The 25926-nt window shown below is 42.6% G+C and overlaps 2 pseudogenes; one reads left to right on the top strand and one right to left on the bottom strand.

Annotated features, from left to right (window-relative positions):
- Positions 1-13502: 13502 nt before the first annotated feature.
- On the top strand, positions 13503-25499 carry LOC123091834 (NADH dehydrogenase [ubiquinone] iron-sulfur protein 3-like; annotated as a pseudogene).
- On the bottom strand, positions 20998-22244 carry LOC123091832 (ribosomal protein S2, mitochondrial-like; annotated as a pseudogene).
- Positions 25500-25926: the final 427 nt, after the last annotated feature.

The following is a 25926-nucleotide window of genomic DNA, read 5'->3' on the forward strand; positions in this document are numbered from 1 at the left end:
ATAAGACGCTTGGAGAACAGTGAAAGAATCAGTTGCGTGAATATGGTCCAGATAGGAACGAAGCGCTTCATCGACCAAGTAGGGCTCGATCGGTAGATAAGGCCCTATTCTTTGATAAACGTAATTCCATTAGGAAGAGCTTAAGCCGTCCAGGTATGTCCTCCAGAGGGGTATTGTGATTAAGCTCGTTCTGAATGAACGTAACCCATCCAGGATCCTGCTCGTAAAGGCTCAGATAGAAGTTTAGCCCTGCTAAATGAGCTAGAGCTTGGGGATCCTGAATCTCTGGAGGAAGAGTAATAATGAAGGAGGCTCCGAAAAGATTTAAAATTGGGAGAAGAAAAATCGAAATAAAACACACTAAAAATAAAAATAGACAAATAGAAAATAATAAAAAATCGTATATATAAGGAAACTTAATACAAAAGTGCAAATAGAAAGCAGTAACCCTGCTAGTGGAGAAGAGCCATCGAACCATATTTGTCATTTTTTATTTGAGAAATGCAAACTTTCCTTATCAAAGAGGGGCCCGGGGGCTGGAAGAGAAGAACTTGAATACTAAATGCTGGAAGAGAAGAACCTTAATATTAAACCAAGTTTCGAGAACTTCTTGGTGACTTGATTGGTTCCCTTCCCCCAATTTGCAAAGGATGATTCCCGTGAAGGTGATCTCGATCACCATTCCATGATATTTCTGGATGCTTTTGAGAAGCTTTTCCTTTTACCTAATGCCGGCTACCGACAACTTAGTTCATGCTATTACTAACACTTATGACTGAGCCGCACTTGCTTTCCAAAAGAAATGGAAACTATCATGCCTGAGACTAGCCAATAGAAGAAAGAGCCACAAGCAAGCCATAGAAGCATCCTTTTTCTTCGCTTTCTTCAACAATAAGAATCTACCTCACTCCTCATCATAACTCAAATACAAATTCGAGTTCCAAATTGATATTTCCTCACGTAAGCAATAAAATGTGAAACCAATATTCATCATGAAACTTCAGACACTGATGATTGTGAGGTTCTGGAAGAGAGACGACGTAGGCTGAAAAAAAGTAAATAGAAAACCACCCCTTAAACTCATTTTCTCAACATTCTTTCCACAACAACTAGAAAAGTGGAGAAAATCCAATAAGGGGAGGTCCCGGTGAATACAAATCAATTGGAAACCGAACCCCGCATTCATGTCTCTAACAAGGCTGTCTAAGCTAAGCGGCCATGGACCCATGGACCCGGGGAATCTGAACCATTAGGTAGAGTTTCAGATGAAAGAAAACCAGGTCAATCTTCCGATCGCGAGTCTTTACAAGCTTGAAACAACTTGAGCACAGGCGGGAGTCGCCCCTTTTAAAGTCAGTATTTATGCGGCGCTGAACTAACGAGCGGATACCTAACCTTCGAAGGAGAAGAAAAGACGGATGTATCTTTCATTCATATCGATCAGATGTGCTTTGCTCAGGACTCCCATTTTACCATTGCTTAAGCCATATTACATAAAGCATAGTGAGTGATACGCAATGCTGGTACCACCATGTTTTTTTCCTCACTCTGTGTAGCCACACTTGTTTGTCCATGTCTACTTATTATTTATGTTAAATAGTATCCGTTGGTTGTAGAAGCACTGGCGTTCAGGGATTGCAAAATCCATAATATCAAGAAGCAGTAGGAACCTGGCTAACTTCGATGCGGATAACGCCTGTAGAAGAAAGTGGATCAACCAAAGTAGATCTTGATCAAAAGGCACCACAAGGCGACCCAATAGAGTGTGGTGTAAGTGGTGAAGCAGAATAGGAATTGGAACTTCTTGAACTAGAAAGGGCTTCCGCTACCGCGCTACCTCGGGAGCTCCGGAAACGGTATACTCGCTTCACTCATCTGTAATGGTATCCTTGAAAGCTAGCTAAAGTGGGTTCTAGACAAAGTTCTCCTAAGCAGGGCGGAAGGAAAAACAAGAGCAATATAGCTCTACATTACGCTTCGGGGGCCTCGTCTTACTCACTCACCTTCTACTAATCGGACCGTGACAAAACAACCAGCCCAGCAATAGGCAAGGACTGGCTGAAATCCCTTTCCGGATCCAGTCTATCCGTATCTGCTGTCCCTTCCGCTTTCTGTGTTGATGGAGCTCGGTCAGATAGTTCCGGTATTGCGAAGGAGGGCATCGCATTGGGATCGTCCAATCCCTTCTGATCGGTTGTCATATTGAATTGCAAATTCTCGTATAGTAAGAGTTCCTTCGGTTTCCTACCTAGCACATTCTCTGTTGTCTACGCCAATATTTTACCTGCGAGTATAGTGTGGCTGGCTACATACGGGGGAACTCAACCTACCTTTCGAAGGGTAGACCTTTACAGATGAGTGAAACAAGGATTTAGGTATATAAGGAGACGACCCGCCAAGCGAGCCAGCCTGATACCGACTTTCATTGATAGGCCATGAAACATAGAGAATGGGAACTTGTTCGCACGTACCTCGACCGCAGGTCTGAGAATGACGAGTGTGCTTTCGCCCACAGCTTCTGTTGCTTAACCGGCTCGTGGTATTTATGGTCCTGACCCAGTACAACCGCTAAGCTCATTTTTCATTTCCAAGTGTTGTTACTAGCCTCGAGAGAGATGTTTCACAGGATTCACCTGCAACTGATAAACCTGGGGGATAATACTGAAATAGTCCTTTTTTTCTGATCATAGAGGAGCCGTATGAAGCTAAGGTTTCATGTACGGTTTTGCAATAGCGGTGGGAGCTGTGATGTTATTATCGACTATGATTATCTAACAGTTCAAGTACAGTTGATATAGTTGAAGCACAGCCAAAATATGGTTTTTTTGATGGAATCTTTGGCGTCAGCCTATAGGCTTTCTAGTTTTTAGAATTTCTTCTTTGGCTGAATGTGAAAGATTACCCAGAGGGGGAATTAGTTGCGGGTTATCAAACTGAATATTCCGGTATCAAATATGGTTTCTTTTCTCTTGTTTCTTACCTATCCTTATTAGTTTCCTCTTTATTTGTAACAGTTCTTTACTTAGGCGGGTGGCATTTATCTATTCCCTACATATCCATGATTCTCCCAGTGTAGGAATCACACTAGTTATCTTGACCTTGATTCGGTCAAGCAGTTTTTCCTTACTATACTCCAGTACGAACAGGAAAAGAATCTGTGTACTCAACGGTGCATTAGTAATTATCTGGGATTTATTTGGCTCTTTAAAGCAAAACGGTGTCTTGACTCTCAAGAATAGTGCGTGTTAATATCCATGTAGATAAAGATAGAGATAGCAACGAACTGGATGCATAGTCAAACAAGAAACTTGTGACTTGTTCTCATAGGCTAACTAACCAAATCATAGGATCTAACACGAGACCGGATAAACACCGCACCCCCGCCGCGTCTATCTATATAAGCTAATCCCTCGACCTCAACCGACTCCCAAATCTCAATTGCTTTGGCTCTCTCTCTCCCTCCCTTTCGCCGCGTGGGCCGTCCAATCCGAACCAATCCCAAGTCCCCACCCGCTCGCGGCGAGCAAAGCAAGATGATTTCCCCGGACGCGGCCCGCAACGTCGTCGGCAATGTCATCTCCTTCGGCCTCGATGCACTGTTCGGCCTCGTCCTGTACGCCTGCTACTACAGGCCGACCCCCAAGAAGGAGAAGAGCGTAAAGCTCAAATGTGATTGAAGGCTCCTGGCTCCTTGACTGCAATAACAAGTGCTAGCTACAGTAAGAACAAGGGAATCTAGAGACCGAGACTGAAAGAAAAGGCTAGGCTACTTCTATTCGTTATTCGTTTCCCATATGATTTTCCATATTTTACCATAAAAATAGGATGTTTTTAGCCATTTATTGTTAGTACTGAAATTAGGCATAAAGGATTTTACGGGAGGTAAAGAAGTTATTTCAACAACGTTCCTGTCATCAAATCCTGATTCAACAAAGCCATGCCAGCTGTGTTGGTCGTTCCTCCGATTCAAAGTTCTCTTGGATTCCAAAAAGCATCGCTACCCGCATACTGAAGTTGCTTAAATCTATTGAATTCCACCTCTGCACCTCTTTCTTGGGGCATAGGTGAACCTATAATTGATAGTAGAGCGTATGCTAAATCCCCAACCCTCATGATGCACTTCGTTTGATTCATTCCGCTTATCGTACTACTTAGAGCTTTCAAACCCTATTCTTAGCGCTGCGGTAATATGTTGTTATTTATAAATAGGAATGGTATGTTTAATACCTCGCATATGTGTGTTTCAGATTCTATAGTACTCGGTTCTTCTGTTCGACGAGTTCTTATTTTCCTAGGTCTAATAATATGTTTACTGGTTCGTTTTCACCGGAGGAGGCAGCTAGAAATCCTGTTTTGTCAGTAGGTTGGCGTACAAGGAGCTTAAAGGTGATGGATAAGGCTTTCACCCATCCGATACTGAGTAATCCGTTAATCAATCCCCAAGGGAAGGGTACTTGTATCTATAGCACATTGGTGTTTCAAGCAGGCCAGCCCACTCTTAACAACAATGCAATCCGTCCATTCACTCAAAACCGGAACCCACACTCAAAGTTAAGGTCAATACTCCATTTATACATACAAGCCTCGACAGAGGGGAAGCACCTACAGCATAATCACTCATGAACACATATTGACTCACTTCTAGATAGATTAGTTGATTCACAATGCCCGCAGATACCTATATATGTTATTTAACCTTTTTATTGGAATATGTTTATCTAAGGCAGATCGAACTAGTCTTAATATATGGAAGATCTTGGGGACAAGGAGCTTAAACATTATCGATCGACATATTGGCTCAATCGGGGCCCAGGCTCTGCCCTCCGAGCACTTAAGCATGCATCCGGATTCGGGCTCTGGGCTTGCTCATCAATATGTCAGTGTGGCAAGTGCTTAATGTAGCATTCTTGTCAAGGACTTCCCAATGTTTAAATAGAGTCCAGGGATCTGCAGGCTTGTATTGGGAATGCCATCCGCTTCTAGCGTGTGGTTGACCGGGCTGCCATCACAATAATCTAGGGTTTGCATATGCTCTAGCATTCATTCTTGTTCTTGGTCTTGCTTGTTCTCCCTGGATCTCACTGCTTCCTTCCTACCCCCGGTAGCAAAAGTCACGAGATTAGTTATTTAAAACGGGCCTTCTGCCTTGGATTGCTTTGGCCCATTTGACTGGATTCCCAGTATGGCACCTTGCCCATAAAAGCTAACTACTAACTTCGGTGAAGGAAGAAGCAAGTTCCCAAGAGAAGTGAAGTCATCACCCTGGTATTAGTTTGCCAATCTAAAAGTCAAGTGATACAGGTCGGGATGGGAAGAAAGAAGCGATTTCCTCGAATTTGCTTTCGAAAAGGTGTAGCTGCATGGAACAAAATCCACATTACCAGTTCTCAATTATGAGTAAATTGCAGGATGAAAGATTCTTATTATTGTTAGCACCTCTACTCTACCTTTTTAGGCTAGCTTCCCATCGCTCGAAGTACACTTCCGGTGCACTTCTTACTGGTCAAGCACTATCGCTTGATTTCTCTCATAACTCTTCCACCTACTCCTTTGAGTAAAGGAGAAGATTGTTGGATTGATCCCTCGATTCGGACACTGTAGGGAGCTTCTTCAGTCAGTGGGCAAGGAATTCTGCGGCTCAAGACTCTAAGCTTGATTGCACATAGGGTGAGAGAAATCTACCTTCTACTAAGGTGAGGTGTACTGTGTGTAGGGCCCTGCTAAGTCTTAAAGACCAACTTGAGGACTCAAGCCAACCGCTGACTGACTTCTCGATGGCCCGAGAAAAGCAATTCGAAAACTAATCTAAGTAGTTCCACACACAGGGCTTTGTTTGAAAGACAGAGGTATGTTCGTAAAGGTAGGCTAGGCGCAGCGCAATCCTTAGAAAGCATACCTAGATTCAAAGCCCAATCTTTCCTTCAGCTTCCACCGCTGTCTTATGCGGCAAATAACCACCTAGGGAGTAGAAGTTTCTTATTTCGGTCTTTTCCTAGTTGTCTCTATTTCGATTGCATTCTATGTCAATAGGTTCGTTTTTGCTTTATCGATAACTATCTCCTCTTGATGGAAGAACAGAAATCTCATTTGATTCGCTAGGAATAGGAAAAATTGGAATAAGCAGAAGGGAGATTGGATTGGGACGACCAGTCGGTATTCGAAGATCCTTTGGGCTTAAATGAAATAGACTAATAAAGACATTCGCACAGAGCACAGATTCGCTAACTAGTCAGGATTCAGATTTGGTGGAGCATAGTTTGGATCAGTGATATCATGACCTGAGCAGGCATCCTTCACCTTGGAATTTCCTATATTATGAACTATCAAAGTTCACGTGGATGCTGCTTTCTGTCTCGGATACTGGAATTGGCGCAACTGGAGCAATTATCCGAGATGCGGCGGGCATGTTCATTGCGGCCTGCAGTGTTATGCTCCCTCGGGCAATTGACGCGACATCAGCGGAAGAGAAACCAGTATCTATTGATGGCGAGCCCGGATAATTGAAACAAGCAAGATACCATCTCTTCTTTAACCGAACTGAACAGAGCAAACCTCAACCGATGCGGCCAAAGAGCAAGTGGACTGAACTGCTCTCCCTTACTATGAATAAAACGGAGAGTAGAACCGAACACTTGAAGCTCTAATTACCAGTATCTTTGGATAAGGAGACCGAGGAAGAGTACCTCCAATCTCTTTAAACACACTCTAATTGGGGGTCCAGATTCCAGGTCGGAACCCACGTTATCCCTTGTTTAAGGGGAATAGATGAGATCCATGGCATATACCTCAGAACTAACAGAGGCAGACCCGGTTTAATGACACCTTTCACAATATCATTAACCCGAACCTCGTCCTCAGCAGTCAGAGGCGTGATAATTGACGCGAACGTCCCCTTATACTAAATATCTTTTTATCAAGCTATTATGATGCTCGCTTCTCTTCGGTTGGATTCCTCTCGAAGAAGGAAATTGTGCTTCTTCAGTTTTACATTCAAATTATTGTGAGTAGATGGATACCAGGCCTTTTCTGAGAAACTTGGTTTCGGGAACTTTGTGGGATCCTTGGTAGAGCCATTTGGAGCGGAGGGTAATCGGTTTATGACAAAGACTGTGCTTTCAAACACGACACCCAGGGGAATGGAGGCTTTGTACATAGTTGCAAGACGTTGCTCTACAATGTCTCGGTGTTGACGCTCTGCGAGGCCTTGCTTCTCCTTATCTCATTTCTTTGGAAAGGCAAACCTAATTGATACGGAACTCTTGGTACATTTCTTTTTCACTCTCGCCCCGGCGAAAGCACACAATGCAGATCCATGCATGGGAGCTAGTTCAATAGGCCTCTCTGTGAAATCGCCTACTTTACTTTTTATACGAAATTCGTTGCACGTAGATCTTCCATTTATTGGGAATTCGTTCGAAGACCGTCTGATTCTAATTCACTTCCATCCTTTAGCCATGTCTCTTGATCGATACCATCCACGTGTCTTTTATTCTTCCTAAAAATAAAATGCATTGCAACTTCCTCTTTTCTGATTTGCATTCAAGTAGATAAGAGAAGCTTGTGGGGATCATCAAGAACAAACTTAGACCAGTTCATATTTGCGCCTGCACAACTGAAGAGGTCAAGAGAAATAGGCCCGGATGCGCTCACCTTGGCCCAGGGTTGGCCCTTGAAAAGGATAAAAAAATATGAGATAGAGTGGAATTCTTTTCGCTATTACATTCCCTGTAGATCGGTTCAGCCCATTTCTTGTAGCATACATTCGAAGAGAAACCATTTATCCAATCTGCAGATGTACGCTGAGAAGGAAGGGGCAGCAGACCCGACCGTTGCTCGTACTCGGTTTTCTATGGAAGGTCTCGAGTCAGCTAAAAAACTAGAAAATCAACAGCGGTCAATCTCAAGGATCAGCCCATCTGATCTTTTATTTGATTGGGATTGCGGTTTCGCTAGGCTTACTTTCTTGATGAGGTTTAAGGTATAGCAAGTAAGGCGATGCCTCCTCCCTGATTGCAGAAATTGTTGACTTTAGAAAAGGTTCAACAAGTACTATAGCAATAAAGGAGCTTCTCCAGTTCCACAGGTCAAGGTACAATGGTAGAACTTGTCTCCTTGAATGGCTACTTTGGGAAGATAGACCTCTCCCTCGCTTATCGCATGGCTGTTATTCCCCTCTACGAATGCCCAAAATCGGGTCGATTTTGAAAAACATTCCCTCCGGCTATAGGCCGAAACCACGCTCAAGTGCTTCTATAAGTTATTTTTTACTCGAAAGCCGGTTGCTTTTTTTATGATAAAGCCGCCTCTACTATGCTCGCCATCAACTGATACTGGTTTAGCTTCAGCGGAAGGATGGGGAATCAGGAGAACATGGGGGGAGGAAGTAGCTACGCCTAACTCAAGATCTAGGAAATGCTTAGTAAGGTATCCCCGGTATTTACTGATTCTTGCTGTCCCTATATATCTGTAATGATCGCTCTGGCTCTGGGCCGTATGATCTTCGGGATGCAGAATAGGGGATCGCTTGTAAAATGGACCAGCTCCGTATCAACGAATCTTCTCCGTTCTTATTTTTACCTGTTGTATTATTTCCTAGGAGGAATACAATGCTCTTCCGTTCTTTCCAATGACAAACAGGAAGTCAGGTTTCAAATGTAATTCCGTGTTGGTAACTTAATTTGGGTCTGGGAGGCCGAAGCTACCGATCAAGCTCCATTTTATAGATTTTATAGCTCAGCCCTCTTTCTAACAATGAATCACTGATTTCCCCGATATTTTCCTCGGAAAGGGGAAACAAGATATCGATGGAATTTACCCACACCATCACCACTTTTGAAAGAGAAAATAAGTGTTCAGCTGACCCAAATTTCGATCGAAAAAACAAAAACTTATGGATTGAATGATTTTGACAAGCGAAATTGACTCGGAACCAAGGGGAACAAGATGAGATTCCATGTTCACTAATCGATTCCAAAATGAATCGAATTCGTGAACTTTAGAACGATATTACTCCTCTTCCTTAGGGCTCCCCTGTGCCTAGTGATTTCTCGTGCTCGATTCATCCCATTCGAGTATATCTACTCGGCTATCCTTAGAAAAGTCAAAAGATAAGGAGCTCAACCTGTGGAAATCCTACTACCATCAGCTGTCACATTCGTTCCCACTTACCACAGGGATGGATCAAGTAACTGGTGATTCTTTTCAAGGTCAGATGCTTTTTGGGCTTATTTTCTAAAAAATCTTCATTTTGATCGAAAAAACCCGGGGTTAGGCGAATGAGCGGGTACACTTGATCTGGATGCTCCATGTAAATTTCCTCATCCAACTCCCCATTAAGGAAAGCCGTCTGCCCATCTGATGAACGAGAAGACCGTGCGAGGCAGCCCATGATAGTAGTACTCGAATGGTGGTAAATCTAGCCACAGGTGAGTAAGTATCAAAGAAATGCCTACTTTTGCTGCTATGCGGATGGAGGACTTTTGGGCCTGGCATTACGAGAAATCGGGACAGTTCTCTGTCCGTTCTGCTTACCGGATGTTGATAAAAACGAAGCAGCGACTGGGTACCTGTGGATCCACTATGCAATAGACCACTCGGGTAGTGTTGCCATAGGCGACACGCAGAGCCCACACTGTCAGATGGGAGAGCGCCAACAGCCTTTGGACGATGTCAGGAACGGGGGACCTTGAAGGATCAGGAAGAAAAACATCTGAGCCACCGTCAGACTCATCACCGTCGGAGCCAGCGTTGTCAGGCGCCTGAATAGCATGGGATCAGTCCATCATCGCCCGCAGCTTCACTTCAGTTTAGTTCAGCTCAGCATAATAGGGAGACCACGAGGAATGTGAGAGTACTGACATATGACCCAATCGCGACAAAGCCTTGTGCTGCAACAACTGTGGCTAGGGATATGAGTTCCTCGGCTGCAACTTCCAATAACTAAGCTCGCGTAAAAGTATTAGTTAGCGGGTCTTGGTTGAATAGTGGATCTTGGTTGAGAAACTCATAGATAGAGATTGATCTGTTTGCTCTCTGCTTAGTGGTTTCTTACTCGGTCTCCTCATCTGAATAGATGGTCGCACGCTTCAACTAGAATCCAAACCATAGTAGAATGGGGGCTCAAAAGGAAACTTCAGAGCTGGAATATATAATCTCCAGTAGTACACTTAGCCCTTCGGCCTTATTTCAACTTGAACATGAATTTGCAGCACATTTTGGCGTTATTATATTAACATAAGCATTGAACACTGACGGCTAGCCCATACATGCAAACACAAGAAATCAAACCAAACAAAGACACTTAGCATAGGAGTAGATCGGAATCAAACTAAGACAAAGAACACCTGACATGAAAACAAATGTCTCCAGACACTTATTGAATTTAAACCAACCTTAGAAAACTAAAGAGTCTACGGACTCTTCTATTCTAGCAAGATGCTAGACGAATAAAGAGCACTTGCTGCTCCACCCGCAGCGCTTCCTGCCTCTCCTCCAATCCCTCTATGCGCTCTCTGGTAGCGCGAATGCGCGCTTCTTTCTTTGCAGGATCCATTGTTCTAACACTTCTCAACTGGTTGTTTAGCACTCTACGGTGCCCTTCAATCTCATTTTGCAGTTGCTCCGTTTCGGTAGCAATTGCAGAAAGCCTGTTTGCGGTTGCAGCATCCATAGCAATGCGTGCTAGTACTCAATTTCTTTGCGATGAAGTGAAGATATCTATATACCATTTATAGAGTGGTAGAGTAATATCGCCATGCAGTATGAATTGCATTGGTGCATGCAGCCTTTATGAACAAACAAACTTTGCATAGCCATTTCACCTAATCGATTCCGTCAGCGGATCATCCACGTCACGAAATGAATGGCAGGCACAATTCTTACTAGTTCTCCGCCCTACTTTTTTCAGTTGAAGACTATCAGGCCTGGAAATGGAAACTTTGGACCCGGGAGACGGTTTGATGTCTCGTACATAGCCAGCCCAGGGCGCTGCCCATAAGGGTCACTGTATGTAGGTTTTCAGCTCTAAGGTCCCCACTCATCACAATCGTTGGCCCTCATCCCGCATTGGAGCATAGCGTTAGTATCTTTCGGTGTATCAACAACATAGGCACCTGATCTATTTGAACTTTAAACTACGAGGAAGTTTTCACATAAGCGGCCTTTCTCCCGTTAAAAGGTGGGTACCTTTCCCTAAATCCTTCTCCCGTGCATGCTATTCTCCTGTTCCCCCGAAGGGCAGTATCAATACGGCAACCCGAAAGCTCGTTATCAAAGTGGTCTCTTCTCAAAAGCTTATCTGCCAGATGAAAACAAGTTCGTAGTAACAGGTGGCCGTTGAGCTCCTAGTTTGATTGTTGGTGCCAGACTAGAATGGAAGAATGCCCATAATACTGAAATGCAGAAGAATACCTCACTAATAAGAAATAGAGCTACACCCATTGTGCTTCCTTTCTTTTACTAGAGAGAGTAGTCCAAGCCTCTAAATATCTTGAGGGCTTTGTGTTGGATCTGATGGTTGAGCCTTTGTTCTTTGCGAGCCTTGCCTTTCTCTTTTTTTCTATGCTGTGGAGTTCTTTGATGGTCTATCTTCGCACCTGGCGCTTCTGGCGCTTTCTTCCTTCCACCTTCCTCTTGTACTCGACTCTTCCCCGATCACTCCCCAACAAAGGCTTGCTCGTCTTCGTCATAGTCCAAACTCTTTCTCGTGTGACTGTGGTACTTTCTTGAGCGATGACTTGGGAGGGTTCCGGTCACCCCTACCCGGGCAGACAACCTCCCTCATTCACATCAGAAATGGCAAAGATTCCATTTTGGAAAGTCAATCTCTTTTTGTATAGATATAAAATAGCAAAAGTACGGTTCGGAATCTTTTCTTTCTTATTTGAAATCCAAATCGAAATGCCTCAACTTGATAAATTAACTTATTTCTCACAATGTCTTCTCCTCTTTACTTTTTATATTCTCTTATTTAATAATAATAATGGAATACTTGGAATTAGTAGAATTCTCAAACTACGGAACCAACTGCTTTCGCGCCGGGGGGGGGGGCGAGATCCAGAGCAAGGACCCTAAGAATCTGGAAGATATCTCGAGAAAAGGTTTTAGCACCGGTCTCTCATATATGTACTCCAGTTTATCCGAAGTATCCCAATGGTGTAAGACCGTCGACTATTTGGGAAAAAGGAGTAAAATCACTCTGATCTCAGATTTCAGAGAAATAAGTGGCTCACGAGGAATGGAGAGACAAATTCTCTATTTGATCTCGAAGTCCTCATATAACACTTCTTCCAGTTGGATCACTTGTTGGAAAAACATAATGCTCACACATGTTCCACACGGGCAAGGAAGCATAGTATTATGATGAAAATGAATGGAATACTCGGCAGAATAGGAATATTCCTATTAATGATTGTGACAGCGTTTATAGGATACGTACCGCCTTGGGGTCAGATGAGCTTTTGGGGAGCAACAGTAATTACAAGCTTAGCTAGCGCCATACCAGTAGTAGGAGATACCATAGTGACTTGGCTTTGGGGTGGTTTCTCTGTGGACAATGCCACCTTAAATCGTTTTTTTAGTCTCCATCATTTACTCGCCCTTGTTCTTCCTTTTGATTTAAACGTTCTCCCTCGGGAGCTGCAGAATTCTGGCAGGGGCAGCCCCCTTTTCCAGATCATGAAAATGTGGTGGAGAGTGATGATTCATCAACTGATTCATCAGGGAGTTCATCTGATGATTCATCAACTGATTCATCAGGGAGTTCATCTGATGATTCATCAACTGATTCATCGGATCTCGACACGGATTATGATGAGCTAACTGATGATTCATCAACTGATTCATCAGGGAGTTCATCTGATGATTCATCAACTGATTCATCAGGGAGTTCATCTAATGATATGGACTGCTCTGAAGGAACACCACCCCTGAAGGGAATGAAAGCCGTCTGATAATCTTTCTATAGGTTCCCCGAAGAGAATGGAAAAATCACAGAAACACTTTCTATATGTTCTGTTATTTCGAGATTCGAAGAAGCAAGCAAGTTTTTCATATAGTTGTTTTTGTGTAGTGATCTCTATTCATGGAGATCACGAGGCCACTGATACCCCATGTGGATAGGTGGGATAGAAGAGTGGGCATGTGGGCTTCTATCAAAAGAGGAAAAGATACCGCCACGCTCATATCTCCCTTCTCACCTCTGGGAGGGGGAAACATGCACTTTCGCACTAGATGGTTAACTCTAAGTTTTTTCTGAAGTAGGTTGTTCAATGCTAGTTCAATGATTGAGCCATCTTCCTATCACCAATAACAAATGGATAGCATGCGTTGTGCAACCAATCCTACCCTCAGTTGTAGTAAGCTGAGTGTGATCCGCAGAGAGCAAAGTGTGTATCACATGAATTTGATAGCTCAGGCCTTGGAAGGACCTTTTTGGCACTAGACAGACTCTTTAATATCGATGGCAGCAACTATCCATTTTCTCAATCAGATTACTGCGTGTGCGCTTGTGTGCTCCAATCTTTAGTAAATAAAGCAAAGATTTCTGAGCTAAGAATCAGAGGAAATGCTCTGACTCAAATCCAGATACAATTTGATATGTCGGAGACCTGTGTGACTCCCTACATGTATTTGAAGAGTCCCTCAGGATCATATCACAATAAATTAGACTGGTCAGGATGCTCCAACTAACAATCTAGAATCCATACTTGATAGGATCAAGAATAAAAAACATGATATCAAGAATAGCATATTGAAAGATCCCAATCATTTTTCTTGATAACTTCTTCAACCTATGTATTTTTCGTATAAATTGGATCAATTATTAATAAAATATGGAGCAAACATAGGTATCAGATATCAGGAACATAAGCTTACCCGGGAGAAATGCACTCTGTGTTAGTACGATCACTTAGCTTTTGCTTTCGCACTCCCTACTGATGCCTATTGCATGACTCTCATTCAGTCAAACTAGAAACTGTGTTTACAGCTGGAACGATGAATGTAATCCTACTATTCTGGAAGGGTAGGGTCGTCTGAGTACGGTACTATGGACATTAGGGCATATTGAATATAGTCATATAATTTGGTGTGCTGACACACCTAGAAAGGTTTCTACCTACGCAAGGAAAATGAAGAAAGCAAGCCAAATACTGAAATGTATTAAGCTATCGATCGGGGGACATAACACTATGAGGGCTGTTAAGGCGGGGCTAGGAGCTTGATATGCTGCCGACTCAGAATCAAATGAGCACAGGGGACCCTAGTCAACATTCATATTTCTACCCACCGGTGGATGATCGGTCACCTTAGTTCCAATTTAGCTACTGTTCATTTTGTTGATCTCCAAGAAGGACCGATTGCTACGTACTCTTGAGAAACAAGATGTTACGACGCCGCTGTGCCCGCGGTCCAATGATCCACCTATGTTTGTGTCGGATCTTATCCATGCTGCAACCAGGCCGTGGAATATGGAGGTGGTCAGAGAACATATGTATGAGATGGACGCCGAAGCAGTAGCGAACATTCCCATCAGTCATGTTGCCCAGCCGGAAAGAATGGAAGAGGATTTTTTGTATCACATTCGTACTGACTTAACAGGATCCGTCTCCCATAGTAATATTATGACAGTCTCTCTTGCCCCTTCGTACTTACTTGAAACAGGAATTTCTTGGTGCTCAACTGCTTATTCTGCTTTTCCTGGTACCGGTATAGATAGATAGAAAGCGCATTCAATCGAGAAAAGGATCAACTGATCCACCTCTTTACTTTTTGGTTTTTATTCGGCTGTTTCAGCATAGGTTGCATTTTAAAACAAAAGAAAAGAGCAAGTTCCCACAGGCGAAGAGCTGCTTCCGAGAAATCTTTTACCCCCTTTACGCCCTTCAGGGCTGCTAACAATGAGCTAATACACAGGAACGGCACGGCTCCTACACCGCTTAACTCCAATAATAGAACCTGGTCCCACATCCCTTGCATTTGATAATGAAACAATCAGAATTTGTTGAATTGAAATATGTTCAATCTCATTTCTTTTACGTGGTTTTGGAAACTATCAATTATCTCTTTCCTCGGCTTCCTACACGGATATAGCCGTAAACGGTATCTAGTAGGCAACCTGGGAACTACATTAGCTTAGGGGGATCGGGTAGCGAGCGCTCTCCTCGGCAAAGCAGACAAGAAGCAATTCCACCATTGGGAACGGCACGCCCCCTTCCCTAGGGCTAGATGTATTTACATGCTGCATTGAACCTAACGCTAGAGCGAGTACTACGATGAAAATCACTTTTACGAGCGATACCTTTGTCTTTGGTGCTTGAGTTGTCCTCCCAGCGGTGTGGTCCTCGGTTTCGGAAATGACATATTGAACCAGTATCTTTAGCATATAAAAAATCCTTTGTTTGACGGCATCCCTCCTCTAAAGCTGCTTCCTTCCTTTCCGGTTCGTAGTGGTTACGAGCAGAAGTGCAATTCAAAGCGCATTCCATAGTTGTATTAGATAGTTTAGATATAGTGACCCGCTAGTTCGAGATGCACTGACCTTGGCCATTGCCTGCTAACTACGGTCATTATATGTCAATTCGGATCACACACCGGAAGCAAAGATCAGGGGTTTGCCAACTTGAATGAATGTAATCCGGTTACGGTGTAGGGGAGATTTATTATTGAGTTGATAACGCACTCTGTTTACTAACATTGAGAACTATGCCATGGAATGGAATATTCCCATTTCCGATTGTTGAAAACAAATGCGAATTTCAAAAGGCACATCAAATGTATGGACACAACGATTTGCCCACGGATTCATTGATTCATTAGCTGCGCTGCTTTTGTGAGTTCCACTGGCGTGAAACTCCGAAGGGAGAGCCCGGAGGGAGCTTATTCATTCCTTTCGTGGCTTGCCATGGTTATTTCCTTGCCCAGGGCACAGTCTGGTTATCTGTTTTGTGCCTCATCGGGCACCCAAGGGTTTCTCTTATGAATGGTGCGATCCGGCATCCTTGAAGCTCGGAACTCCTCTCTGGAATTTTGACCATGAAAATGCCATTTACCCTTAGCAATGAAGAAATCTATTGAACAATCTGTTTCATTGCAATAGCTCGCTCTAACAACTCCTATTCCCACGGCATTACCACAAGGATTTCCTGTTTCCCCGATCCACCAGCTACGTTCGCACACTTCCAAATAGTAAATGCTCCCGCGGTTGGAGTTGAGACTTTCTTATCCCTCTTGTTACGACGGATCGAGCATATGATTCTTTTCTTGATTGAAATCATTCACTTTTCCTTGAAATCATCACAAAGTAATTGGAAGAAGAAGTGCTTGAGAAGCTCATGGATATATTCTATGGTGGCTTCTCCAATAGTTCGAGCCATAGCTTCATTTCATTGTTTCTATAATTTTCTTCACTTTATCATTGCCCTCAAGTACAAGTAATTTCTGACAAACTTTCTTTCCCATGGTTCGGGTGGGCACGGATATGGATGGCAGGACAGGAGTGAAGATCCCTCAGCTAAGGGCTAGACCGGACGTTTCACTGTCTAATGACGAGTGGCACACAAATCAACCTGAGAAGGATTCTGCTATGTCAAAAGTGTTTATATAAATGAATTGTTTAACGCCAAGATGCCAATAGCTATGATGGATAAAGCAACTCCCACGAGTAGGGCTCGAAAGCCGGGGACTCTCCTGGCAAAGAATCTGAACGATCTGAGTTCTTTTCTGAGAAAGAAGAAGATGCAAGGCATGGATCCAAGCCTGAAGGCGACGTGGAGTGTTATTATTATTTTCCAATATTTGAAGGGGCCAGGTCTTGGATACAAAAGTGTGAACATTACTTTTCGGTGTACCAAGTTACGGATTGGTACAAGGTAGAACTTTCGGCTATGCACCTTAGGGGAGAGCTGAAAGCTGGTACAACAGTTTCTTAGTGAATAGGGGACAAGTATCTTGGCAAGAGTGAATTCAAGAGATTGTAGAAAGGTTTGAGGTAAGAAATGTGGTTGGTGTAGTTGATGAGTTTAATCACTTGAGGCAAAGAGGAAGCCTAGAAGAGTACAAGTCACACACAATTGGCAGAATTGAGGGCTGCCATGTTGAGGTGCAATCCCTATTACGATGACAACCTTTTTCGACAAAGTTTTCTTGGGGGTATTGTAAATAGAGATAGATGTTTCGTCCGGCTCTGAGAAACAATCGGCAACCCCGCTCTTCCCTTTGCCTCTTCCACATCTATTTTTGAAACTTGATTCGGTTGAGTTTGAAGCAAGGATGTAATCAAATAACGCTTTGTTCTCCAATGAATGGAGGTGGAATAATTTATTGAGATGGAGAAAGCTACATCTCGACTTTATTTAAATGAAAGAAAAAGGTTAGTCCTGCTCCTAGACTTCCAATTCCAAGTAGTAGTAACGGAAAGGAACAGGTTTAGGAGAACTTTTTTTATGTCTTTCTTATAGCGATCGCTGAAAGTCAGTCAATGCCCTGGCTTCAATGAATGAAGACCGATGGGCTACGAAGTGGAGATGTTGTCGTCGTGTCATTGCTCGTGATGTCTTCACCAAGATTTGACTTACCAATGTGAAAGGTACCGTGCCAGTGGTTCTATCATTTAGATAGAGAGTGATCTTTCCTTCTTGTCGAAGAAAGATATGACGTTGGGAAGGGAAAGGGAGTAGAAACGTTTTCGTAGCCTTGGGGCGAAGGGCTGAGAGTTCCGTGATCCAGTTCTTTGAGCATACATAGGTTGAGGATGGAACTCCTATAGCAATCGATGTGGAAAAAGGCAACAACCGAGAAAAGCAGAAAAAGCGAGTGAGATCTTGACTTTCTATTATCATACAACATAGAAGTATTTAATCAAATCAGAAAGAGCCCTGGGATTTGACCAAACGGCATAATTGAAAGCTCTCGTCTCAGTCGCTCGCCTAATAAAAGGTACCGGGTTGCTCCGTGATGACGAATAAGCAACCCAGCCCAATCCTTGCTTTCATAGAAAAAGGTGAATTTACTCGAATATTCGTTCAATGACTCAATATTTAGTAATCAAATCATGCATTTGTTAGATCATTTAGTGATAAATAAAACGAGAATAAAGAGAGAGTCCTCACCTCAATATCGACAACAATGACCTGGCAAGTGAAGTAAAGTAAAAGCAAAGTAGAGCCCGGTTGATGTCAAATGTTTTCAAATCTTACCCACCATATCCATTCATGCACGTTACTAGATGAAAAGTAAAAAATAAAGCAAATGATGGTTTTTATCAGAGCCACTTTACAACCGGTTTAGCAACTTCTTCATGCCCCTACGAACGAAATATTTGGAGTTTGACAACTGGTTGACGCCGGTTGATACTCGAATGAATATATCGCCGGTAGATACTTGCTTTTCTAATGAGGTAGACACTTTTGTATGTTAAGGTTTCCACTTCAAACCATCCAGATTTACACTTCAATTTCTCGTTGTTGACACGGTTTACACTTGACTTCATTCAAACTAACACTTATGTATCTATCTAGGCGGGCGGGCACTTAACCAAACTCAGGTTGACACAAACTATACAAAAGTCTTAATTAGGGTGTTTTTTTCCGATCAACCCAAAACTCCGAATAGAACCGAACCTGACTAGACCTTTTCCCAAGCAACTCCGAATACTGGAAAATATGAATAAAATTCGATAAGAGAAATTAGAGCATGTTTCTAAATTTGTGATAACTACTTATTTATGAGTGCGAAATGCTTCATGCGAGCACCCTTGGCGGCCTGCTTTTGAGACAGGGAGGCCATGCTCGTATCTATGCTTTTCATCATTGGTCTGGTCTACTCGTACCCCACCCCACAAGGTACATCTTCGACTACCGTGCTTCTTATCTTGACGCTATACATTCAGTTTAGTTAGTCCCAGAGACTTATCCTTCAGAAAAAGGTAATCCACCTATATTGGACTTTTCTTCACCTGGCCTCGTGGATTCAATACCGAATTCTCTTCGCATACCGGCCTGCTAATTTCGGGATTAGCTGTTCTCAATGACTGGTGGATGCCTCTTTTCTACCTTAGAAATCGTTTTTTATGTACCTTCTCCCTCTCTACACCTTTTTTCCGCCTCGCCGCCCAGAAAGACCTATAGAAGAAGGAAGAATTCAATCCGTATACTCCAAGCGCCGTAACTATCGCACTTTCCATGCAACCCTCCAATGAAGAATGTGCAATTGAAACAATCAAGAACGGAAAAAGAATTAGACTCCCTCGTCAATTGTTTGGATTGGAATTAGGCTCCTCTACTCTAGTCGTCCTCTTCTATTTCGGGCAGTAGCTCAACCCGTTCCGGGCCTTCCTTTACTGAATCTATTAGTAGTTGCACTTTTCGACATATGCCTTTATTTAGGCATTGGTTGTAGGCATCCCCTTCTCTTCAAGGAATTTCTGCGCCCGGTTCCTGATCAAGTGTTGGAAAAACCGGAATATGATGCTTTCTACTTCAGCAGTAGGGTTGGCCTGAAGCCAGCCCATAGAATAGATACGGGCGTGTTCTACACTGGAGTTCTTGTAGAACATGTTCAAATCAAACCTCTTTCCCTTCGTCTCCGGTTTTCAATACGAACAAGTGTCATCCTCTTCTCCCATCGTTTGGATGGAATACCCACGTGGAGCTGACCTTCACTTTTCAGAGACAGGGGCAAGCCGATAATTTGTAGCCTCCCTGGTTGTTTTCTGGAAATTTCAGTAGAAGTGAAGCCCTATAGGAGCTCCCTAAGGACTCTAGCTAAGACCTTTTTGATACCCTGGGTGACTCGCGTGGACTTATCCCCTCTCGGTAAGCCGAAGACCATATCGTCTGCGTAGCGTGCGTAATAGAAGACTACGGCCCCATCCTCTCGGACCATTACCCTTTCAAGCTTGGCATCCAATATATGGAGATAGCAGTGAATGAGGACATGTTCAATCGGGCTTCCGAGCGGTATTCCTCGCTTCTGGCACATGTAACTCTTACCTTTTCTATCTACGTGTGGTTTTCATGAAAACCTATTTTATCAACCTATGGACTCCTTTCAATGACAGAGTCTTTGGAGCAAATTGGTTCAGGATTCTAAGGTTAGAAAAGAGTTACCACTCAAGGGAGGGACAGGATATGTGGAAGGCTATCCTGGTGGCTCAAGACTGACCGGTATACCTGGACCAGTCTATATTGAGCCATATTCATCAATTCGTCAGGCAATTTGGCCTCACACAATGTATCCATGTTCCACCAGACGCTTAATCAACCCTGGAACACAAGAGAACCCTTCTTATCAAAGATAATTGCGTATTAAATAGATGAGAGAAATATCCCTAAATATGTGCATCGAGTAAGTCATTACCTTCTATTCGATCTCCAGTATCGCTCATCAAGTACTTGATCAGATTCCTCTTTTTTCTTGCAATTGCAAAGTGGTGGAAAAAATTTGTATTTCGGTCACCATGTCGTAGCCAATTGGCTCTGCCCCGTTGGAGCCATGCTACTTCTTCTTGTTCAAACAGGTTCTCGAGCAGCAGTCAAATTGACTTCCCCTACTTGAGCGTAATGCCCGCCCCTGGTGTGGTGGAAAAAGCCTCATTTTCTATTCCTTTTAAAGCTGCTGATGCGAGCTACCGAACAAACAAGATTAGTACAAAAAGCCACAACTAGCACTAGCTTTCGTGATTGCTTCTTTCTACCTTTCTCACTCCGGTAATTGCTCCTTCTCCAAAATATCACTACGGACAAGATGAGCTAATAGAAAAAGTTAGGGCAACAGATGATAGCGACTGGCCAGACTCGAACTGGCATAGGCAGATCAGATCAAACAAAATTAGCCTTTCCTCCATCAACAGGAATCGCTTTGATTTCGTAGTTCAAGAGGATGGTGGGGGCAACCTCTCTACATCCGCGGGCCGGTAGGCCAGCCAACTAACTCTTCAAATGAAGAACTAATTACTCCACATCTATGAACCTATCATTCCCCGCCATTGCACATTATTTCTTTTTGTATCACGCTAGGACTTTGCCTCTTTTTTGGAGGAAAAATATGGAAGTAGAATCTCCTCTCTTTTAGAGGCGTCTTCCAAATCCAATTTCAGATCAATGAGGTCTTTCAGAGAGCCGCTGCTCTTTCCATGAAATTCTAGGATCTCTTCGATTCTATGCACAAAAGCAAGGTGTGAGCCCGCGACCCCTCGATCGCTCTCACAGTCAATCGGCCCAAACCGGGGTATGAGCTCAACAAAAAAAAACTATTTTGTGAAATTGCCTGCAAAACCGCCTTGCGAGCGTTAGCGTCAGCGTCAATGCCATCTCCCGATTGATATTTTTTGCGCATCTCCAATAGCGCCTTGGCCCTATTTTCTTCTTCTTCTATTGGGGAAGAAGAAGAGGTGGAGTAGCAGGCGGATCTCATCCCTCCTGCGGACTTCCCCGTACTCAAAGTGACTCTGAGAGATTGCGCTTCTCTACTAGTCGCATTCTGTTCAAGAATCACTATTTTCATGATTGAATGACGAAATAGATATACGAACTGTATAGGATCATTTGCTGGGATGGGATAAGTGATTCTTTTATAGGATTCCCATGGGATCGTAGAATCAACTAAGGATGGAATAGGTATTTGTGATCGATCAGCCTCCAGTATGACCGAAGACTTTCTATTTGCATTCAGAATAACCACACAATCAGGTTGTTGGTTCAACCCAAAATTGATCTTCTTCTTTCTTGAACGGAATTTTTTTATTTGCAAAAGAATTGGTCAAAAACGTCCCGATCTTCCATCGAGAATCATCGAAACAATGAGAATTCACATTTCTTAAATAGCTCGCCATTTCTTTCGTTATCTCATAAATAAATAAATGACTGGTCTTTAAAAAGAAGGAACGGCCTTTTTGACGACTGGGAGATCCTATAAAATGAAGAGCATTTCGTAAACAAATCAGTTTCTTGTCTGAATCGAGAATAGCAATTCCATTTCTTGAACCACGGATATAGACTTTGAAATGGTGATCAGCTACCCGACGGCCGAGATGTGCATTCGTACAAAGTAATTTAGTACAGACTATCGAAAGCATTGTCATTTTGCGATTTGAGTTCCGGAGATACAGGTGGTAAGTTATGGGTAATGCGGGGGAACTTTAAGATGAGATAGAATACCTAATATGGGAGTGGTTTAAGTGAGAGAATAGCTCCCTTACCAAACCAACTGAGCTATTTGCCATGTTTTTGACAAATGACCTAACTTTGATGTGATGTTCCCGGCTAGCCTGGATCATTCTTAGAGCAGTCGAGGTTACCGGAATTACGGCCTTCCGTACAAGAACTGGCACTATTGTAACTCGCTATGGGCCTCCTGCCTTCTCGAAAGAAACTGGCTTTTGAAGAAATTACTCTATTTTACGCATTTAGTTGAAGCGGATTCAAAGAGCTCTATCGAGCAAGGAAGGAGTATACTATACTGTAGCTGGATAAGCTAGATACCAAAACTTTGATAAAGATTGAGGCAACCCATTTGAGGAAGAACCGGACGGACCCCTGTGGAGATGGCATAAACAATCCTTTGACGAACTTTCTGGTTAACATAGAATCTATGAGTTTTTTCTTCTAATTACTACTACTAACATTATTCAATCTGGTAAAAAAATTTATTAAGCTCATCCCGCAAGCACATGTACACATCTTGGATTTGACCGTCTTAAGATGGAAGAAGATTCGTTCTCCTACCCATTTCTAAGTTAAGCAAGAGATAACTCATAATTTGATATGCACTCGCACTCGCATCTTGGGTCACTGGAACCTGATGATAATTACTCACTCCTTCATCCTAAGAAAGGATCTTGGCTATGAAAAAAAATGGATCACTAGCTTGCACAGCAAATTGAATGAAACTTTTGTCCGAAGTAAACATTTCAGTCTGGTGTTCGTTATACCATTTAAGGGCATCATCTAAGTTCGAGAACTTTGGATACTTAAAGACTGCAGCACATGCTAAGTGTTGAATGAGATTCTTTTTTTCCGACAGGTGGTTTTGTGCTTGAGGTTGAGGATGATCGGCAGAAAAGAGTAACAAACTTTTTGACAAATCACGCTCATGAAAATGCAATACACCTGAACGGTAGATTCTACCACGGAAGTCCATGAATGCTGGCAAATAGAATTGATAACCTTCGTATGTTGACGCAAGTCTTATTAAAAAATCTTCATAACTAGCCTGCTGCACCTGTTTCCATAATTTATTTAATAGTATGTTATAGCTACAAGCATTCTTAATACCTTTGACGTTATTGAAGTAGCACTCCCTCAATATGTCTGAGGCTTCTGTCGGATTCACGCGAGCCAGAGCATTTGGTAAAAGAAGCCCACACTCAACTAAACATTGACGATTCTTTTCCAGAAATCTCAAGAGCCTTTTGTTTATTTCAAACGCTTGAGACTGAAGCCCATTCAAAATATCACACATCTGCTTGTATTCTTTTTTATGTAACTTTATATAGAAGTGGTTTAAGTCATGGGAAATTAATAGCTGAAAGTGATTCTAGATATCCCCCGTCGGTTTGCATAAGTAACCTCCTATCAGATCCGATAATGTATCAGGATCAGACCCCCTCTCTGCTGGTTGCCAATCCAAGGGTTTGCAAAGCATCGGAAGATTGAGTTTGATAGGGAGCATATTTATGTTCAAATTGCACATAACATAACAAGAATTCTCTATATACCCTTGACCTTTCTTAAGAACCAGCACTGGATCTTCTTTTGTTACTCCCCTATCTGTTGATATATGTAGAACATTTCTTTCAATCATGAATTGGAGCAAGTATTTCCCGATATCATAATGACACTGCATTTTTTTCTTTTTCCCTTTTTTGCTAGCACCTTTGGGCTGAACAACATCCTTAACTGATTCTACCTTACTAGTGAGTACTGCTTCCACCTTACCACTACCTGGTGCTTTGTATTGTAGAAACCTTGCTTGTTCTCGTACAGTTGAATTAAGTTGATTTATAAATCTAGCTGCCCTAACTACGGATGATTCCTGAAGAGTGTTGAATACCAAGCCTAGTACATGAATCATGATAGCCTCAAGCGTATAGATACCAAACATCTTAAGCTTAGGTAAGCTACTTGGTAGGCAACCCTTTAGATATTGCTTAGCGTTAGGCTGATCTTTATTAATCAAGAACTTTACTATGTTAGGAGTTACTTTGAATAGATTATCCTCATCGAACTTCATTGTGCAATTTGCAATTTGATTCTGTAAATCTATTAATTCAGTATCGGAAAACACACCATTTTGATTCTTATTTTCATTAATCAACAACTTTCTAACATCATCCTGATACATATCAACATTAGAAGTCTTTTTCGTTTTGTCAATATCCAACAGCTTAGCGTAGTAATCGTTCCAGAACTCCTTAATAATGCGTGCATTTTGCAAAGATTTCTCATTCTCAATGCTATCATCATATGTCTTGGAACAATAAAATAGAACCTGCATACTTTTATTTGTTACCCTAAAAAAACCGCAGTAAGGATACGAATACGACTGAAATAAACTACTAGAATCTAAATATAAGGAAAGGATCAGAATAAGTACTAATGCTCTATATAATACTTTTCCCCGAGCGATGGTTTAGCGGATTCGGAATTGTAACCAAGCATCCTGGGTTCTATACCCGATTCAACACTAGAGCATGCAGCCGATCCTGGATACATAACTCTAAAAAGTGTGTCTGCAGTTTTGGATCTTTATTGGTAGCTAGTCTTTCACTTCTGCCTCTCCACTCCCATGCCTTTCTTGGTCGGACCAACCCAACCGGCGATTTCCGACAAGTCTTTCTGCTTAGAGCAAGAAGCGGAACCAAAATAAAGCTTTCTTTATTTTCATTTATGGATAACCAATCCATTTTCCGATATAGCTGGGAGATTTTACCCAAGAAATGGGCACAAAAAATGAAAAGATCGGAACATGGGAATAGATCTCATACCAATACTGACTACCCATTTCCATTGTTGTGCTTTCTAAAATGGCATACCTATACAAGGGTTCAAGTTGCGATCGATATTTGCGGAGTGGATCATCCCTCTCGAAAGCAAAGATTTGAAGTTGTCCATAATTTACTGAGTACTCGGTATAACTCACGCATTCGTGTACAAACAAGTGCAGATGAAGTAACACGAATATCTCCGGTAGTCAGTCTATTTCCATCAGCCGGCCGGTGGGAGCGAGAAGTATGGGATATGTCTAGTGTTTCTTCCATCAATCATCCGGATTTACGCCGTATATCAACAGATTATGGTTTCGAGGGTCATCCATTATGAAAAGACTTTCCTCTGAGTGGATATGTGGAAGTACGCTATGATGATCCAGAGAAACGTGTGGTTTCTGAACCCATTGAGATGACCCAAGAATTTCGCTATTTCGATTTTGCTAGTCCTTGGGAAAAGCGTAGCGACAGATAATTCCAAATCTACATAGGTCTAGTCCAGGGGACAAATCAATAGGAAATGCTATTTGCTTCTTAAGAAGAAGAACTTTTTTGAAATGAAAGAGTTTCCACGGGCGTCAGATATCATTTCTTCAAATAAGGAAGAAGTGTTATCGAAGGATTTCCTTCCATTCTTCCTAGTATGGAAGAAGTAAAGAAAAAGTACTGCGTCTTGATCTATACGAAAGGGCACTGGTTTTTTCTTTCGGTTTCATTGATAGCAGAAGAGTACGCTAGCTAGCGGAGCCTGAAAACGCTTGCTTGCGCCCCACCCCTACGGAAACTATTGCCTATGCTTGTTGCTTGCTCAGTGTCAGTAGAAGGGAAGAAAAGATGGTCACTCCTTTTAGGAACATGGCGAGCCTTACTTACGACTGTTGCACTTCACTCGCTGCTCGTTCATTCACTTGCTCATGAACTCGCTGCTTCGCCAGAAGCGACTA

Source organism: Triticum aestivum, chromosome 4B (genome assembly GCF_018294505.1).
Source record: "Triticum aestivum cultivar Chinese Spring chromosome 4B, IWGSC CS RefSeq v2.1, whole genome shotgun sequence".
NCBI classification, from domain to species: Eukaryota; Viridiplantae; Streptophyta; class Magnoliopsida; order Poales; family Poaceae; genus Triticum; species Triticum aestivum.